We start from the raw sequence: 14,738 nt of genomic DNA on the forward strand, positions 1-14,738 counted from the left end.
TTCACCGTTTTCAGCCCATCTTGGATGGAGCTTGAAGAAATCATGTTAAGTGAAATAAGTCAGTAACAGAAGAGTGAATATGGGATGATCTCACTCTCAGGCCGAAGTTAAAAAACAAGATCAGAAGAGAAAATACAAGTAGAACCTGAACTGGAATTGGTGTATTGCACCAAAGTAAAAGTCTCAGGGGTAGGTGGGGGGAAGAGTATGGGTCCAAAAAGGATGATAGAGGGCCTAGTGGGGGTTGTATTGCTATGTGGAAAACTAAGAAATGTTATGCATGTACAAACTATTGTATTTACTGTTGAATGTAAAACATTAATCCCCCAATAAAGAAATTTAAAAGTTTTAAAAATAAAAAAATGTAAATATATACATATTAGACACAGGCAGAGGGGAAGAGGAGTACTGCTTTACCATTCATGAAGTTCCTCCTCCCTGCCATTGGGGCAAGAGGCTTGAACTCTGGTCTTGAGCATGGCAATGGGTGTGTTCAACCGGGTGTGCCACACCCCCACTCATTTATTGATATAATTTTTAAAACTTTGTTTATTTGATAGGACAGAAATAAATTTAGATGGAAGGGGGATAGAGAGGAAGAGAGACATGTGTAGCCATGCTTCACCACTCTTGAAGATTTCCCCCTACAGGTGGGGACCAGCAGCTTGAACCTGGGTCATGTGCCCTGTATTGGATGCACTTGACCAGGTGCTGATAGGAAATTTCCAGATTTTAGCCCCTTTATGCGCTTATGGTGTGTGTTTATAATATGATGGCATATGATTGTGATGCATTTGTAAGTAGGCCTCAATACAGGACAGAAAGACTGAAAATATAATAAAGGCTTAAGAATGTGGGGGCTGGGGTGACACACCTAGTTGAGCGCACGTATTGCCCTGCACAAGGACCCAGTTTCAAGCCCCCAGTCCCCACCTGCAGGGGGAAAGCTCTGAGAGTGGTGAAGCAGTGCTGCAGGTGTCTCTCTGGCTCACTCTCATGCTCTCTATCACCCCTTTTCCTCTAGATTTCTGGCTGTCTCTATCCAATAAATAAAGATTAATTTTTTTATATTTATTCTCTTTTGCTGCCCTTGTTTTATTGTTGTAGTTATTGATGTCGTTGTTGTTGGATAGGACAGAGAGAAATGGAGAGAGGGGGTAAGATAGAGTGGGAGAGAAAGATAGACACCTGCAGGCCTGCTTCACCGCTTGTGAAGCGACTCCCCTGCAGGTGGGGAGCCGGGGGCTCAAACCGGGAATCTTATGCTGGTCCTTGTGCTTTGCACCACCTGCGCTTAACCCGCTGCACTACCGCCCGACTCCCAAAAACATTTTTTTTAAGGGTTAAGAATGTGTAAAAGGAAGTTGGGCGGTAGCGCAGCAGGTTAAGTGCACATGGCGCAAAGTGCAAGGACCGGCATAAGGATCCCGGTTCAAGCCCCGGGCTCCCCACCTGTAGGGGAGTCCCTTCACAGGCAGTGAAGCAGGTCTGCAGGTGTCTATCTTTTCCCCTCTCTTTCTTCCCCTTCTCTCCCCCTCTCTATCTTCCACTCCTCTCTCCACTTCTCACTGTTCTATCCAACAACAACAATAATAACTACAACAATAAAACAACAAGGGCAACAAAAGGGAATAAATAAATATATATATAAAAGAATGTGTAAAAAGTCTGACATAGTGCAGGTGGTTAGTGCAGGCTGGGTACAGGCCATCTCTTACTTAACCTTACAGCCTCTGCTTCTGTAATGACACTTTGCTCTCAAGCCTGCACCCCCTATATAAACTTGTACCGTCCCTTTGTTCGGTGCCAGAATTATCAGAATGATCTGAGCTCCTGGCCACACGCATAAATAAAAGGCTCCTTTCTTCCTCCACCTACCTCGGCTTCAGTCATCTTGATTATTAACAGAGTTCCTTAACAGTGCACCATCCCCCGCCCATTTATAGATATTTTTAAAAGAGAAGTTAATTAATCATAGTAATCTGTGCTACAAACAATAATTAAAGAGACTGGGTAGTGCTGCACCTGGTTGAGCACACATGTCACAGTGTGCAAGGACCCAGGTTTAAGCCCCCAGTCCCCACCTGCAAGAGGGAAAGCTTGACGAGCAGGTGTCTCTCTGTATCTCTCCCTATCACTCCTTTCCCTCTGGCTATCTCTAACCAATAAAAATAATTTAAAAATTATAAAGAAACCATAATTAAACTTAATTAATCGAATGAATACAAAGTTATAGGAATCAAAGTGGTTTGGAAATGGTGTAAGTACAGACACATAGGTTGGTGGAGCAGAATTTTAAGTCCAGAAATAGCTTTCTTCTTTTTCTTTCTTTCTTTTTTTTTTTTTTTTTTTTGATTCCAGGGTTATTGCTGGGGCTCAGTTCTTGCACCACGAATCTAATGCTCCTGGAGGCTGTTTTTTGCCCTTTTGTTGTCCTTGTTGTTTTATTGTTGTAGTTACTGTTATTGATGTTATTGATGATGATGTCGTTATTGGATAGGACAGAGAGAAATGGAGAGAGGAGGGGAAGACAGAGAGGGGGAAAGATAGACACCTGCAGACCTGCTTCACCGCCTGTGAAGCGACCCCTGCAGGTGGGGAGCCGGGGACTCGAACAGTGATCCTTTTGTCGGTCCTTGTGCTTTGTGCCTTTGGTCCTTTGCGCCATGTGTGCTTAACCCTGCGCTACCGCCCGACTCCCCAGCAATCGCTTTCTACACATAGTCAACTCATTTTCCTTTTTCTTTTTTTATTTCTTCCTTCCTTCCTGCCATTTTTCTTTTATTGCCTTTTGTCTCATCTCTGAGACTTCACCTTTCTAGGTCAACTTTTTCAGACAGAAAAAGTAATAGAAGCAGAGACACCACAGTACAAAGGCTTCAATAGAGCAGTACCACCCCATGTGGTGGGCAGGGGGCGCGAATCTAGGTTACACACATGGCAAAGCAAGTGTCTTCTCAGGTGAACTAAGTGATTTTCTTTTTTTTTCCCCTCCTGCAGCACCACTCAGCTCTTGTTTATGTTGGTGTGGGGGACTAAACCTGGGACTTGGAAGCCTCAGGCATGAAAGTCTTTTTACATCACCATCATACTATTCCCCTGCCCAAACTCAAGTGATTTTCAACCTAAGTGCCAACCAGTCAGAAAAGTGGGTGCTGTAGAGCCAGTTCACCAGGTAGGTGAACTGAGGTGTGTCTGCTGAGCCACACCCAGTTTTGGGCCCCAGTACCACATGGGAAATGCTGTGGCCCTGAGGGAAGTTCCAGTGAGGTGACCTCCTCCCTCTCCAGCTGAAAAAGCTGTCCTGCAGCAGTGAAATGAGCACACCCACACCCCCTCCCTCCCCCTCAGTGCCAGAGGGGGCACAGGGAAGTGTAATACAATACTAAATGCACATTTGATCTCTGCCCCCAGTTCCTGATACAGAACTCCTAAATCTCTTGGGATTTCCTGAGTGTTAGGAGCAGCCTTTGTTCTAAAGCATAGCTTCTGTGTTTCAGAGCATATCATATGATGAACATTTGGGGCAGCCTATGGAGAGAGGGAGTGCGGGCAGGAGACATGGTGCCAGGGCCCAGTAGCTCTCAGCCTCAAGGGCTGCCTGCATTTCCTCCTCCTGCTATCTGTCAGAAGGCAGCATCCCCTGAAGCCCACACAGAAAACATGAACACATGGGGTCGGACATGGCTGTGACAGTGGACAGTGGAGGACTATATCTAGAGGGGCCTATGTTACCACATCTCCCTCAACCTTCCCATTCAGGGATTCCCTGCAGCTCCTCAGTGATTGTGGGGCTGACAGTGGTTCCACTATAACCCAAGATCTACGCTAGCTACTTGATTATCTGTGTGTACATCTGCTGCAGGTCCATCCATCTGCCCAGATCATCTATCCTTTTGTCTGTACATCTGTCCATCCATGCCTCTGTCCACCTCCCCATACATCTGTCCATGCATGCCTGCATCCATTAATCCATTCCCCCCATCCCCTTAGCCAGTGTTCTGGTCCCCAGTCTCAGGCTGAACCCCAAACAGATGTTGGCACCTGGCAGCCATGGTCATGCTTTCCTTAAGCCTGGGGGGTGTGGGGACATTGTGATACCACCCTGGATCAGTAGCTACGATCCCTCAAACGGCACATAAGACCCACCCACAGACACCCCTTGCTGTGTAGTCTGGGACAATCCCACACATGTATTCACCCCAGCTGATGGAGAGGCAGCTTGGCAAAATGACATCATGAGAGAACAACTGTCCCCTCAGTCCAGGCAGAGACCCTCTATGGCTTCAGTGAAGAGCAGAGTCTGGAGATGCCACCCCTCATCTTTCAGTCCATGGGTCAGGAACAGAAATGAGATAGGAGGACAGGCTAGAGACACATGCAGGAAACCAAAGCCACCGCTTTGAAGCTAACTCTGGTGCTGAATGTGAAAGTTACACAGTTGTGCAAAGCCTCTGACGCCCTAACTACTTATCAGGTTGACATGGAGGAGCTCCAGCCACCGAAGACTGAGTGCTTCACTTACAAAGAAGATATGAAGTCGAGAAAAGTAGTTTAGGCAACAGATTTTTTTTTTATTCAATGGATTTTCATGTCTGAGGCTCCAAGATTCCAGGTTCAGTCCCCAGTACCACTACAAGGCAGAGCTGAGCAGTGCTCTAGTAAAACAAACAAAAAGACATGGATCTTGCCTCTAACAAGTCACAGAAAAACAAATGTCACAGTTCTATAAAGTGAGTAAAGATGACATTTGATGTCAGAGTGTGAGTGATGGGTCAGCAAGAACACCAGGGAGCAACCATGTGGACTGGAGCTGGAGACATCAGTGCAGGCATGGCAGCCCTCACATGGGCATGGATTTGGGGTGAGCCTGCACCTCCTGCATCCTGAAGTGGTTGGGTCTCCAAAGCTATTCTCTCTCCCATTTTTTAATATATATTTTTAAATTTTGTTATTTATTGGGTAGAGACAGAGAGAAACTGAGAGGGAAGGGAGAGAGAGACACTTGCAGTCTTCACCACTCACAAAGCTTCCCCCCTGTAGGTGGGGACCAGGCTTGAGCCTGGGTCCATGTGCATCCTAACATATGAGGTCAACCAGGTGCACCACTCCCGGCCCCTCCAAATCTATTTAACACAGGTCCCAGGGCTCCTTGGAAAATGCTCATCCAGCACCAGCTGCTTCCCCCTGCCAATCGCCATGGTACAGTCTGAAGCCAGGTGTGAGGGTGAAGTTGCCCCACAGCTTGGGCTGCTCCTTGAGATGGTGTGTTGCTTTCCCTAAAGGCTGGGTTCCTTCCTTCCCCTGGACTGACCAGCCAAAATCAGGGCCATGGGCTTGTGGTCACTGGTGCTGTTCTCAGGGTCAGACTAATGTATATGTGTGCGTGCGCATGTCCTTGTTCTGGGCATTGGAAGAAGGGAGGAGTGGTGATCTCAGTCCCCTGCCTTCTTCAGGGAGTAGGGTGGGGAGGGAGAAGCTGATTTCCAGGCCTGTAGTCGTCTTGATTTTTTCCCCCTTCCTTTTTCTTCCTATTTATTTATTTGATAGGACAAAACAAAAATTGAGAGGGAGAAAGGGTGAGAAAGCAACACTTGCAAACTTGTTTCACTGCTTGTGAAGCTTCCCCCCTGCAAGTGAGGACCAGGGACTTGAACCCAGGTCCTTGCAAATGGTAATGTGTGCACTCAACTGGGTGCACAATCCCTTCTTTGTCCTTTTGAACCCACTAAATGCTGTGCTATCTGGACACTCCCCATTTTTAACTCACTAACCTGTGGCTGTGGGTAACGGTTGAGACTGCCGTCCCCCTTCCCCCCAACTCACAGAAGATGAGAGGCAAAGCTGTGTCCAGGTCACTTGCCTGGGGTGGGGCCTGGAGGAATCTGGCAGACTGGGTAGGTAGGGCCAAGTCCAGCTGTGGAATCATTTCTAGGCAGGATCATGTCCACTGTCCTTCCCCCTGCTCTCCCAAGGGGCCCTGGAGGAACCTGAGGGCCACATGGAGACCGGTATGTGGGGTATGTGTTGGCTGCACCTTCCTAATGCTAATGCCCAGTGCTAATGCTAAGTGCATTAAGGGCACTTAGACGGGGTAACAGAAGCCCCCCTTTCTCTCTCTCTCTCTCTCTCTATATATATATATATATATATATGTTTTAATACTTTATTTATAGGGACCACACAGTTAACTACACACATTACAGTGCACAAGGATGAAAGTTCAAGCCCCTGGTCCCCACCAGCAGGGGGAAAGCTTCACAAGTGGTGAAGCATGGCTGCATGTGTCTGTCTCTCTCTCCCCTCTCTATACCTCTTCCCTTTAAATTTCTTTCTGTCCTATCAAATAAATAAGTAGAGGAGCAGTGATCTAGGGTCTCTGCTTCTCTCTCCCTTCTCTGTGCCTTTCTGTCTGAAGTTAAAGGGGGGGAGGGAGAACTTCTTTAAGGGGCCAGGTGGTGATGCACCTGGTTGAGCGCACATGTTACAGTGCACAAGGACCTAGGTTCAAGCCCCCAGTCCCCACCTGCAGGGGGAAAGATTTGTGGTGAAGCAGGGTTGCAGGTGTCTCTCTGTCTCTCTGTTTCCCCCTACTCTCAATTTCTGGCTGTCTCTATCCAATAAATAAATATAATAATTTTTTTTTAAAAAAAGAACTTCAGGAACTGTCCTGCAGTCCTGCTTCACCACTCTCAAAGCTTCCCCTCTGTAGGTGGGGACCGGGGCTTGAGCCTGCATCGCAAATAGACATGCGCTCCCCAAAGGTTAAGAAAGAGGATGAGGGTTGGGCTGGGTGGCGGCACACCTGGTTAAGCATGTATATCACCATGCACAAGGACCTGGGTTTGAGCCCCCACACCCCACCTGCAGGGGGGATGCCTCACAAGTGATGAAGCAGGTCTGCAGGTCTCTCCCTCTTTGTCTCTGTCTCTCTCTCTCTTAAAGCAGGATCTTGATTTACTGTAATTGATTAAGGGATATCTCTGAGGCTCTCAGGAGTGCAGGGCCCACCAATTGTCCAGGGGACCGCGGTTGGGGATGTATTTGACTCCACAGCCATCTGGGATGAGGTGCTTTCCAGCCACCTTGTCTTCAGATTCATCTGTGTTAAACTTGGTGAAGTCCCACTTGTTGGAAATGTGGATCTTATAGCTTCCAGGGAACTTGAACATGGCTCTGCGCAGGGCCTCGATCATATGCTTTGTTCTGTAGCTTGGTGCAGATGGACACGATGACCTGGCTGATGTGGACCCTGGTCACAGTGCCCTGGGGCTTCCCAAAGGCACCCTAAATCCCTGTCTGGAATCAAAGATTAGGGACAGCAGGGAGTCAGGCATAAAATGAATACAGAGTAGGAAGGGCTATCTCCAGGGTCCCTTAGAGCCACCTGTACAAGCAACAGGCCATATTCAGGAGGCTGCTCTTTGCAGCCATTGCACACAGGGCGCCATGAAGAAGACAGCACAATGCAGTTCTTTCTCTCCCATATCTCCTCCCCTCCCCTCTCAATTTCTCTCTGTCCTGTCCAATAAAATAGGAAGGAAGGAAGGAAGGAAGGAAGGAAGGAAGGTTGGTTGGTTGTGGCGCCATACACAGTGACAACCCTAGTGGAAAGAAAAAAAGGCAGGCCAGGTGATGGTGCACCTGGTTAAGGGCACACATTACAGTGCACAAGGTCTGAGGTTCAAATCCCTTGGTTTCCACCTACAGGGGGAAAGCTTCATGAGTGGTGAAGCAGGGCTGCAGGTGTCTGTCTCTCTCCGTATCTCCCCCTCCCTTCTCAATTTCTCTCTGTCCTATCCAATAATTAATTTAAAAAGAAATGAAAAGACAGAGAGAATGGAGGCAGCAAGACAGTTCTCCATCCAGTGCAGGTGCCTTTATGGACATGCAGCCCAGGCCACATGGGAGGTACAATGGCAGTGGAAGGAACCCCAGGCTTTGGTGTCTCACTGTCTTCCTGAATTAAAAAAAGTGTTAAAATCTCATATGCATGAATTCCCAGTTCCACCAAATTATTTATATATATGTTTTTTTAACCAGAGCACTACTAAGTTCTAGTTTATGGTGATACAGAGGATTAAACCTGGGACTTTTAGGATTCGACTTCCGGAGGCGGAGCTACAAGCAGCAGATCGCTTTCTCTCCTCTCCTCTCCTCTCCTCTCCCGGATCAACTAGGAATACCAAAGGAGACCACCCAGGACCGAAATAAGACAGGACTAGAATGACCACAGGAACCCAGTAAATCACCGGTGAGTACAAACACGTGTGGCTGGTGACAGAGAGGAGAGAGGAGCCTAAGGAGAGATTAAGTGACTGCTAACAGTTCAGCAGTTTATCAGTTGAGACACCACCTCCAGTCTGCTCCACCAACAAGGGGACAGCATAAGGGAGGAGAGGACTCCCCAGAGACTCACCGAGTGCAACTCTGAGTCTCCATTGCTACTACCCTCAGAATCTGGAGCAGCGACAGGAAGGGACACCAGGAGACAGAGATCTAACCAGGAAACTCAGAAGACCTATACCTCGGTGGCATAGCTGAGGGACTGTGAAAGTCTCTTTGCATAACCACTGGATTATCTCTGCCACTCCCTGCTTTATCTCTTAGTCAGGAGTCAGTGATTAAGCTAAGAAGCCTATTGATAGTTTAAAAGCCTTCAGGCTCCCATAGCCTACAGGGAAGAAAAAAAAAAAGAGGCTTTTAAACCACTGAACTCCAACTCAGGGATTGAAACAACTGTTAATTTCCACCACTATAAACCCTTTAATTAACTTACTTAGACACAAGTCAATCCAGGCAATAGTGATCAATAATTTGAAAAGTACTGATAAAGGGAACTCATAACATAATATATAAAATGGTTAAAACAACAAGAAAAAATATTGGAGAATCGAACCAGGACAAGAGTCCAGCTAAGAGTCCTCCAGAGGGTGAAGCACAAAATAACGAGTTCAACATCCAAACATTAGCTAAGGAAATAATAACAGGAGTGAGTAAAGAATTTGAAAAAATTGTGAGTCGGGCTGTAGTGCAGTGGGTTAAGCGCAGGTGGCGCAAAGCACAAGGACCAGCATAAGGATCCCGGTTCGAACCCGGGCTCCCCACCTGCAGGGGAGTCACTTCACAGGCGGTGAAGCAGGTCTGCAGGTGTATATCTTTCTCTCCTCCTCTCTGTCTTCCCCTCCTCTCTCCATTTCCCTCTGTCCTATCCAACAATGACAACAACAATAATAATTACAACAATAAAACAACAAGGGCAACAAAAGGGAATAAATAAAATAAATATTAAAAAAGAATTTGAAAAAATTGTAATCAGAAATGCAGGAACAACAAATGAAAATATGGAAGAAAATACTAATTATCTCATGGTCATTAGAGAGCTGAAAGCTGAAATCGCTGAGCTAAGAATGCAACTAGCTGAACAAGCTAAAACAGTATCAAAACAGGGCAACAAAATAGATGAACTCCAGAAAACAGTAGAGGGCAGAGAGACTAGAATAAATGAGGCTGAAGACAGAATTGGCAAGATTGTGGATGAATCAGAGACAACTAAAAAAGAAGTAAGAGATCTCAAAAAGAGATTAAGAGATGCTGAAAACAACAGAGTCCTATGGGATGACTTCAAAAGAAACAATATACGCATTATTGGCATACCAGAGGAAGACAGAGAAGAAGAGGAAGAAAGCATTTTCCAGGCCATAATAGCTGAAAACTTCCTTAGTCTAGACAACATCAAAGACATAAAGATTCAAAAAGCCCATAGGGTCCCAAACAAAATTAACCCAGACCTAAAGACACCAAGACATATCATACTTAGAATGGAAAGGAATAAGGATAAAGAAAGGATCCTGAAGGCTGCAAGAGAAAAACAAAAAGGAAACAAAGGAAAACCCATAAGATTAGCAGCAGACTTCTCCATGCAAACACTACAGGCCAGAAGAGAATGGCAAGATATCTATCGAGTGCTCAATGAGAAAGGCTTTCAGCCAAGAATACTATATCCTGCTAGACTGTCATTCAGACTAGATGGAGGCATCAAAATCTTCTCAGACAAGCAACAGTTGAAGGAATCAACCATCACCAAGCCTGCCCTGAAAGAAGTTATGAAAGGTCTCCTATAAACAACCACACCACCACAAATAGGCCATATATCAAAACACTCTAAAACTCTACAAGAATGGCGTTAAAATATCTTCACTCTTTGATATCAATAAATGTCAATGGTCTGAATTCACCTATTAAAAGACACAGAGTAGGAAGATGGGTCAGAAAACACAATCCAACAATATGCTGTCTACAGGAAACCCACCTAACTCAACAAGACAAACACAGTCTTAAAGTGAAAGGATGGAAAACTATCATACAAGCCAATGGCCCACAAAAAGGGCAGGAGCAGCTATTCTCATATCTGACATGATAGACTTTAAAATAGATAAGATTAAAAAAGATAGGAATGGACACTACTTAATGCTCAGAGGATCAGTCAATCAAGAGGACTTAACAATTATTAACATCTATGCACCCAATGAGAAACCATCTAAATACATCAAACTTCTACTGAAAGAGCTACAGCAATATTTTAACAGTAACACATTCATAGTAGGGGACTTCAGCACCCCACTATCTCAACTTGACAGATCATCCAGGAAGAAAATCAATAAAGACATAAGGGAGCTAAATGAAGAGATAGATAAACTAGAACTATTGGACATTTTCAGAGTCATTCATCCCAAGAAACTGGAATATACATTTTACTCAAATCCACATGGATCATTCTCAAGGATAGACCATATGTTAGGCCACAAAGACAGCATCAGCAAATTCAAGAGCATTGAAATCATCCCAAGCATCTTCTCAGACCACAGTGGAATTAAACTAACACTTAACAATCAACAAAAGATTAGTAACGGTCCCAAAATGTGGAAGCTCAACAGTACACTTCTTAACAACCTCTGGGTCAAAGAGGAAATCAAGGAAGAAATCAAAATATTTCGAGAGTTCAATGAAAATGAAAATACAAGCTATCAAAATATTTGGGACACAGCTAAAGCTGTCCGAAGAGGGAAGTTCATAGCTATACAAACACACATTAGGAAACAAGAAAAGGCACAAATAGCCTAATTGCACATCTTTTTTTTTTTTCCCCTCCAGGGTTATTGCTGGGCTCGGTGCCAGCACCATGAATCCACCGCTCCTGGAGGTCATTTTTCCCCCCTTTTTGTTGCCCTAGTTGTTGTAGCCTCGTTGCGGTTATTATTGCCATTGTTGACGTCGCTTTGTTGTTGGATAGGACAGAGAGAAATGGAGAGAGGAGGGGAAGACAGAGAGAGAGGGGGAGAGAAAGATAGACACCTGCACACCCGCTTCACCGCCTGTGAAGCGACTCCCCTGCAGGTGGGGAGCCGGGGGCTCGAACCGGGATCCTTACACCGGTCCCTGCGCTTTGCACCACGTGCGCTTAACCCACTGTGCCACCGCCCGACACCCTGCACATCTTAAAGACCTAGAAGAACAACAACAAAGGAACCATAAAGCAACCAGAAGGACAGAAATCACTAAAGTTAGGGCAGAAATAAATAACATTGAGAATAGGAAAACCATACAAAAGATCAACGAAAGTAAATGTTGGTTCTTCGAAAGAGTAAACAAAATCGACAAACCTTTAGCCAGACTCACAAAACAAAAAAGGGAGAAGACCCAAATAAATCGGATAGTAAATAAAAGAGGAGATATCACAACAGACACTGCAGAAATTCAACATATCATGCGAGGCTTCTATGAACAACTATATGCCACCAAGCTAGAGAACCTGGAAGAAATGAATGATTTCCTAGATACATACCAACTTCTAAAACTAAGTAAAGAGGAAGTGGATAACATGAACAGGCCCATCACGGCCAATGAAATTGAAACAGTTATCAAAAATCTCCCCAAAAATAAAAGTCCTGGACCAGATGGTTTTACAAATGAATTCTACAAAACCTTCAAAGAAGAACTAATACCTCTACTTTTTAAAAGTTTTCCAGAAGATTGAAGACATTGGAATACTCCCTGCCAGCTTCTATGAAGCCAACATCACCCTGATACCAAAAGCAGACAGGGACACAACCAAAAAAGAAAACTACAGACCAATATCTCTGATGAACATAGATGCGAAAATATTGAACAAAATTCTAGCCAACCGGATACAGCAGTATATCAAAAAGATTGTTCATCATGACCAAGTGGGGTTTATCCCAGGCATGCAAGGTTGGTTTAATATACGTAAATCAATCAATGTGATCCACCACATCAACAAAAGCAAGACCAAAAACCACATGGTCATATCAATAGATGCAGAGAAAGCCTTTGACAAAATACAACATCCCTTTATGATCAAAACACTACAAAAAATGGGAATAGATGGAAAATTCCTGAAGATAGTGGAGTCTATATATAGCAAACCTACAACCAACATCATACTCAATGGTGAAAAACTGGAAGCATTTCCACTCAGATCAGGTACTAGACAGGGCTGCCCACTATCACCATTACTATTCAACATAGTGTTGGAAGTTCTTGCCATAGCAATCAGGCAGGAGCAAGGAATTAAAGGCATACAGATTGGAAGAGAAGAAGTCAAACTCTCCTTATTTGCAGATGACATGATAGTATACATGGAAAAACCTAAGGAATCCAGCAAGAAGCTTTTGGAAATCATCAGGTAATACAGTAAGGTGTCAGGCTATAAAACTAACATTCAAAAGTCAGTGGCATTCCTCTATGCAAACACTAAGTTAGAAGAAATTGAAATCCAGAAATCAGTTCCTTTTTCTATAACAACAAAAACAATAAAATATCTAGGAGTAAACCTAACCAAAGAAGTGAAAGACTTGTATACTGAAAATTATGAGTCACTACTCAAAGAAATTGAAAAAGACACATAAAAGTGGAAAGATATTCCATGTTCATGGGTTGGAAGAATTAATATCATCAAGATGAATATATTACCCAGAGCCATCTACAAATTTAATGCTATCCCATCAAGATCCCAAGCACATTTTTTAGGAGAATAGAAAAAATGCTACAAATGTTTATCTGGAACCAGAAAAGACCTAGAATTGCCAAAACAATCTTGAGAAAAAAGAACACAACCGGAGGCATCACACTCCCAGATCTCAAACTGTATTATAGAGCCATTGTCATCAAAACTGCTTGGTACTGCAACATGAACAGACACAGTGACCAGTGGAATAGAATTGAGAGCCCAGAAATGAGGCCCCACACGTATGGACATCTAATCTTTGACAAAGGGGCCCAGACTATTCATGGGGAAAGCAGAGTCTCTTCAACAAATGGTGTTGGAAACAATGGGCTGAAACATGCAGAAGAATGAAACTGAATCACTGTATTTCACCAAATACAAAAGTAAATTCCCAGTGGATCAAGGACTTGGATGTTAGACCAGAAACTATCAGATACTTAGAGGAAAATATTGGAAGAACTTTTTTCCGCATAAATTTTAAAGACATTTTCAATGAAACGAATTCAATTACAAGGAAGACTAAGGCAAGTATAAACCTATGGGACTACATCAAATTAAAAAGCTTCTTCACAGCAAAAGAAACCACTACCCAAATCAAGAGACCCCTCACAGAATGGGAGAAGATCTTTACATGCCATACATCAGATAAGAGTTTAATAACGAACATATACAAAGAGCTTGCCAGACTCAACAACAAGACAACAAATAACCCCATCCAAAAATGGGGGGAGGACTTGGACAGAATATTCACCACAGAAGAGATCCAAAAGGCTGAGAAACACATGAAAAAATGCTCCAAGTCTCTGATTGTCAGAGAAATGCAAATAAAGACAACAATGAGATATCACTTCACTCCTGTGAGAATGTCACATATCAGAAAAGGTAACAGCAGCAAATGCTGAAGAGGGTGTGGGGTCAAAGGAACCCTCCTACACTGCTGGTGGGAATGTCAATTGGTCCAACCTCTGTGGAGAACAGTCTGGAGAACTCTCAGAAGGCTAGAAATGGACCTACCCTATGACCCTGCAATCCCCCTCCTGGGGATATATCCTAAGGAACCCAACACATCCATCCAAAAAGATCTGTGTACACATATATTCTTGGCAGAACAATTTTTAATAGCCAAAACCTGGAAGCAACCCAGGTGTCCAACAACAGATGAGTGGCTGAGCAAGTTGTGGTATATATACACAATGGAATACTACTCAGCTGTAAAAAATGGTGACTTCACCGTTTTCAGCCGATCTTGGATGGACCTTGAAAAAATCATGTTGAGTGAAATAAGTCAGAAACAGAAGGATGAATATGGGATGATCTCACTCTCAGGCCGAAGTTGAAAAACAAGATTAGAAAAGAAAACACAAGTCGAACCTGAAATGGAATTGGAGTATTACACCAAAGTAAAAGACTCTGGGGTGGGTGGGTGGGTGGGGAGAATACAGGTCCATGAAAAATGATGAATGAAATAGTGGGGGTTGTATTGTTAAATGGGAATCTGGGGAATGTTATGCATGTAAAAAAAAGAAAAAAAGAAAAAAAGAAGTAGAAACGCAAAGCAGAAATTGACTGAGTTTGGAGTATGGCACCAAAGTAAGAAAGCAGAAGTACACTACTAGAGTTTTCAGTGAGTACCCTCGCTAATACTTCCTCTCCACTATTCCAAGCTTTGGGTCCATGATTGCTCAACAATTTGTTTGGCTTTGTATGTTAA

General features: G+C 44.1%; 1 pseudogene; it reads right to left on the bottom strand.

Moving 5' to 3' along the window:
• Nucleotides 1-7,359: 7,359 nt before the first annotated feature.
• Nucleotides 7,360-7,486, bottom strand: LOC132532913 (small nucleolar RNA SNORA70; annotated as a pseudogene).
• Between the last annotated feature and the right edge of the window lie 7,252 nt (nt 7,487-14,738).

The sequence above is a fragment of the Erinaceus europaeus genome, chromosome 14 (assembly GCF_950295315.1).
Source record: "Erinaceus europaeus chromosome 14, mEriEur2.1, whole genome shotgun sequence".
NCBI classification, from domain to species: Eukaryota; Metazoa; Chordata; class Mammalia; order Eulipotyphla; family Erinaceidae; genus Erinaceus; species Erinaceus europaeus.